Genomic DNA, 5,477 nt, shown 5'->3' on the forward strand with positions numbered 1-5,477 from the left:
ATTTATACACATATAACCGAAAATACCTCTGTCTTTTTACCTTGAACTTTCCTTAAGATATCTTCACTCTTAGTGACTTCCATGTGCTTACAACCCCAGCACAGGAAAAGCCCATGAGCAGTTCTTCTACACAGCAGAGCCTGCTGGAACCTTGTTGTAGGTTCCACACTGTACTCACCTGGTCACACACAAATCCACGACGACAGGTGGACCTTGCGGCAGGCTTCAACACGAATCTGAGCTTGAATGATGTTTTTCTCATCTGAAAAAAAAAAAAGAGGCACAAAGATTTCTTTCCAGGATTTGTATAGGTTGTAAAGTTGTTGGACACAGCTGTTGGAAACACCATCCCATTCACTTTTTTGGGTACTCAATGATTAAACGTGTAATAAAGGCCCAGCCTGTGGGCCGGGACTGGATTTACCTGATTCCTATCCGGCCATCTGCTCCTTAAGAGGGGAGAAAGCAGCTTAACGCTGTGTGCATTTGACTTGCTCAACTTATTAGACTGGAGAGAGCTTCTATGGTGATTCCAGAGGCTTTAAAAATATCTTGTCACTTAGAGGCCCTAGTAAGTGACTAAGCTGAATTTTTAACAATGTATACGGTTTATTCAGAACTGTAGGTATTTTTTTTTAAGGCCCTAGAGCAGGGTTTCCAAACCTGGCACTACTGATAATTCCTTGTTGTGGGGGACTGTCCTGTACAACGTAGAATCTTTAAGAGCGAGCAGAGCCCCTCTTCCCCGGCCTCCACCCTCTAGGTGACAGTAGCAGCCTCCCCTCCCCACAATTTGTGACAACCACAGCCGTCTCCAGCTACAGCCAAAAGTCCCCTGGGGCGCAGAATCGCCCTGGGTGAGGGCGACTGGGGCTCTCTGAGGAGGCGACAACGGCGCGGGCCCCGATCCAGGGGCAAGCAGCAGCTTCGCGCTGACCTGCCTGCACACAGCTGGAGGCCTCATGGACAGAAACACGGCTACCGGGAGGGATGCAGGGCCCACGGCTGGCGGTGTCCGCGGCCAACGTCGCCCCCTGGACTCGGACCCGAGGCCCCGCCAGTCGCTCACCAAGCCCGGCCCCTCCCGCCGGGGCCAAAAGCGCCGACTCGCGGGGACGGAGGGACTCGCTCTCCGGTGCCCCACGCGCAGCCCCTCCCACGGCACCGCCCCGCGCTTCCGCTTCCGGTCTGGGAAGAGCCGCGCTACATGTCCGCTTCCGGCTCACACGGGCAGCCTCGCAGAGTCTAGCGTGTTGGGGGTTCGGCGCTTAGGCGGCAGGCGCGGCGGGCGGGAGCGGCGGCCGCGCACCCCAGCCTTGGGCAGAGGTGTTCTAGTTTGCTTAGTGGGCACAAAGTTGGGCCCTGGCCTGCGGCAGTAGTGTGGGCAGGGTTGGCCCTGGGGGCGGAGCCAGGCTGATTGTGGGCGGAGATTAGTTCCGGGGCGGGGCTGAAGGCGGGGAACCGGCTGCGGCCGTACCAGGCCTGGAGGGCGAGGGTGATTGAGCAGACACCAGTTCCAGGGGCGGGGCTGTGGGTGGGGCCCAGTTCTCGGGGCGGATGGTACAAGGCTTGCAGAGCTGGGGTGACTGAGCAGAGACCAGTTACAGGGGCGGAGACCTCCATTTTCTGGGCGGGGCTGAGCGGGAACCAGGCGGCGGTGGTGGTGCCAGCCCTGGAAAATGGGGCTGGCTGTGGGTGGAGATCAGTTCCGGGCAAGGCAGAGGGCGGGGACTAGGCTGTGGGTGTACCGGCCCTGGAGGGCAGTGCTGATCGGCAGAGATCAGTTCTGGGGCGGAGCTATGGGTGGCACCAAGCCTGGGGGCGGGGCTGGCTGTGGGCGGAGACCAGTTCTGGGGGCGGGACTGTGGGCTGCACCAGGCCTAGGGATGGGGCAGTGGGTGGAGACCAGTTCCAGGGGCAGGGATCTGGGTATGAATAAAACGGTGTCTGATGTGGGTGGGTTGGGATAGGCCCAGGAGCCGGGATTGTGGGAGATAAGATTCAGGGGCAGGGCTTTCCTTGTATCCCTAGATTTTGATACAGTTACTTCGCCATGTGCATACAACCCGATAGAATCAGATTATATATGCACATTTGTCTATAATTTGCTTTCCCAAGGCAGAACATAGTGATTTAACACTAAGAGTTTTGGGGAGCAGGAGAGGACTGAGTCATAGATACACATATAGGAAAACTTAAGAGTGGTACAAAGTCAGTCAAATATTCTCCCACCACTGTCTTCCAGTTCTTTTGCTCACAGGCAAACATAATTTTTATCTTTATCTTTCCAGATATAGTGTGGACATGTATGTGTGTGTATGTGTGTATGCTGTAGTCATATTCATGGAATAAATGCTATTACTCCCCCCCCTACACACACACACAAGTCACTGTTTTATACACCATGGATATGGACTGAACAAAATAGGTAAACGTACTTGCCCTCGGAGAACGTGCATTTTAGTTGTGGGGTGGACAGGAGGAGTGAACAGTGAATGTGATAAATAGAATACATGGTATGTTGGTGTGTTAGATACTGGTAAGTGCTGGTTGGGCGTGGTGGCTCACGCTTGTAATCTCAACACTTTGGGAGGCCGAGGTGGGCGGATCACCTGAGGTCAGGAGTTCGAGACCAGCTTGGCCAACATGGTGAAACCCCGTCTCTACTAAAAATACAAAATTAGCCGGGCATAGTGGCGGATTCCTTGTAATCCCAGCTACTCGGGTGGCTGAGGCAGGAGAATCACTTGAACTCTGGAGGTGGAGGTTGCAGTGAGCCGAGATTGCAGCCACTGCACTCCAGCCTGGGTGACAGGAGCAAGACTCCACCTCAAAAAAAAACAAAAACAAAATAAAAACCAAAAACAAAAAAAAGATACTGGTAAGTGCAAATGGAAAAAAATGAGGGGAATGGTCTTGAGTGATCTTCCCCTTGGCCACCTCCTCTCATTCCTGAGAAGCTCAAAGCTTCAATTTTACTTTCCGCTAGACAGTGAAGACTTTCTGCTGCCCCAGTTTGCCATGCCCTTGCAGACAGGCCACCAACGACATCCTTTTCCTCTTTCAGTACATAGGGTTTACCCTGATGATGGAAGTGGGGCTGTGGGGCTGTGGTGGTCCTGGCTGGGAAGCTTCAACAGCTGCAGATGTGAGTGATTGCTCATTTTCACAGAGATCTGGCTGTGATCTGCTGTTTTTCAGAAGGTTAGGTGTGCCATGAATGGATGTCCAGGAAGATAAGCAGCTGCTGATTGGAACTGTGTGAATTTTTCAATTTAGATTAAATTGGGGGAGAATGAACATTTAATTCTTTCCATCTTTGAAAGTGGTATAGCTTTTTGTTGACGTAGTTCTTTCCTTGAGCCATGATAATTTTAATTCTAGTGAAATGTTAGGCATTCTTATTGGGGTTGTTTTTAGACATGGTACATAGCTCTTTTTTGTTTTTCTGTTTTGTTTTAAAATTATTTTGATAAGATTCCAAATTTACAGAAAAGCTTCAAGAATGGTATAAAGAACTCCTTTATATCTGTGTATTTTGTGCCTGTGTCACCAAAAGTTAACATTTTACCCTGTTTGCTTTATCATGAACTCTGTCTCTCTTTACATACATTACAATTTTTTTTTAACCATTTGAGAGTAAGTGACAGACATTGTGCCCATTTACCACCAAATCAGGGTGTATTTCTTAATAACAAGGACCTTTTCTTTCAGAACTACAGTAATTAGCAAAATCAGGGAATTGAACACTGCATGGGGCTGTTATCTAATAACATAATCCATATTCAGAATTGCCCATTGTCACAATAATGTTTTCCATGGCGTTTTTTCTTTCTTTTAATTTTTTAGTTTTGCGACAGAGTCTCACTCTGTTGCCCAGGTTGGAGTGCAGTGGCACCATTTTGGCTCACTGCAGCATGTGCCTCCTAGGTTCAAACAATTCTCATGCCTCAGCCTCCGGAGTAGCTGGGATTACAGGCACGTGCCTCCATGCTGGCTAATTTATTTTTTATTTTTTTGGTATTTCTAGTAGAGATGGTGTTTCACCATGTGGCTCACACATGTGTCTGGGGACCTCACAGTTCCATGTGACTAGGGAGGCCTCACAATCATGGTGGAAGGCGAAAGGCACGGTCTTATATGGCGGCGGACAAGAGAAAGCCTATGCAGGGAAACTCCCCTTTATAAAACCATCATATCTCTTGAGACTTATTCGCTATCACGGGAGCAGCATGGGAAAGACCTGTCCCCATGATTCAGTTACCTCCTGCCCGGTCCCTCCCATGACATGTGATAATTGTGGGAGCTACAATTCAAGATGAGATTTGGGTGGGGACACAGCCACACCATATTAGATGTCCTGTATTTGGCCACATTGGAGTCCTTCTTAAACTAAACCAAAGAAGAAACAACAAAAAAATCAAATAATAGTATTTGAAAATACACCTAGGAATACCTGACATAATTTAAAGACATCAAACCATTTACACATAAAAGTAAGATCTTTTACAAATTACTCTTGCATCAAAGAGGAACACTAACTTCCACTAAAGACTATTTAGAATAAGGCAATTTTTTTTTCACATTTCTTTTGGGAGACTTTTTATAAAAAAAAAAAATTTTAGGGTCAGGGGTACATGTACATGTGTGTTATACAGGTGAACTGCCTGTCATGGAGGTTTGGTATACAGATTATTTAATCACCCAGGTAATAAGCGTAGTACCTGATAGGTAGTTTTTCGATCCTTGCCCTCCTCCCACCCTCCACCCTCAGATAGGCTTCAGTGTCTCTTGTTCCGTCTTTGTGTTAGAATAAGGAAAAAATTTGTACATGACACATAAATGTCTCTGAGAGGAGATCTGTAGCTTGATATGCTAGTAATCCCAAAGTGATGTATTCAAATGATTTATGCTTTTAATTTAACATGGGATGTGAGAAAGAAACTAAAACCCAGGGGTCTAGTAAGAAAGAAATAGAATATAAAATCAGAATAAAATGTAGCAAAGTATTTTTTTTTTAATTCTAGAATAAAGGTTTATTCTGAAAAAGCAGAGAATGTCCAGAAATTGACATGGACTATTTACAGAAATTTTATATAAGGGAGTGGTAACATTTAAAATCAGCCAGGAAGAAATAATTTCAATGATATTGTTTCACACACCCATCCTTTCAGAAAAAAAGTTAGATCACTACTTCCCAAAAATATCCCTAATCATTCTCAGATGGCTAAAGGAAGTTTAAGCAAAAATGGATAAGTTCAAAATTCAATATACTAGGAAAGGTCACTGTGGAAAGAATGTTCTCTTCAACAAATTGCGCTGGGACAACTAGGTGCCAATATGCAAAAGAGTGAAATTGGCCTGGGCGCGGTGGCTCACGCCTGTAACCCCAGCACTTTGGGAGGCCGAGGCGGGCAGATCATGAGGTCAAGAGATCGAGACCATCCTGGCCAACGTGGTGAAACCCCGTCTCTACT

General features: G+C 47.2%; 1 protein-coding gene across 2 annotated transcripts in view; it reads left to right on the top strand.

The window, feature by feature from the left end:
* The first annotated feature begins 1,241 nt into the window (after positions 1-1,241).
* The window catches only part of LOC105549657 (methyl-CpG-binding domain protein 3-like 1), a 20,179-nt gene continuing 15,943 nt past the window's right edge, over positions 1,242-5,477 (top strand). The window contains exon 1 of one of the 2 annotated variants that reach the window (XM_011994277.1): positions 1,242-1,326. The gene's annotated coding sequence lies outside the window, so the exon portion shown is untranslated. Of the gene's footprint in view, positions 1,385-5,477 lie in introns of both variants that reach the window. The other variant, XM_011994276.1, reaches the window with a different exon arrangement.

Source organism: Mandrillus leucophaeus, unplaced genomic scaffold (assembly GCF_000951045.1).
Source record: "Mandrillus leucophaeus isolate KB7577 unplaced genomic scaffold, Mleu.le_1.0 Scaffold451, whole genome shotgun sequence".
NCBI lineage: Eukaryota > Metazoa > Chordata > Mammalia > Primates > Cercopithecidae > Mandrillus > Mandrillus leucophaeus.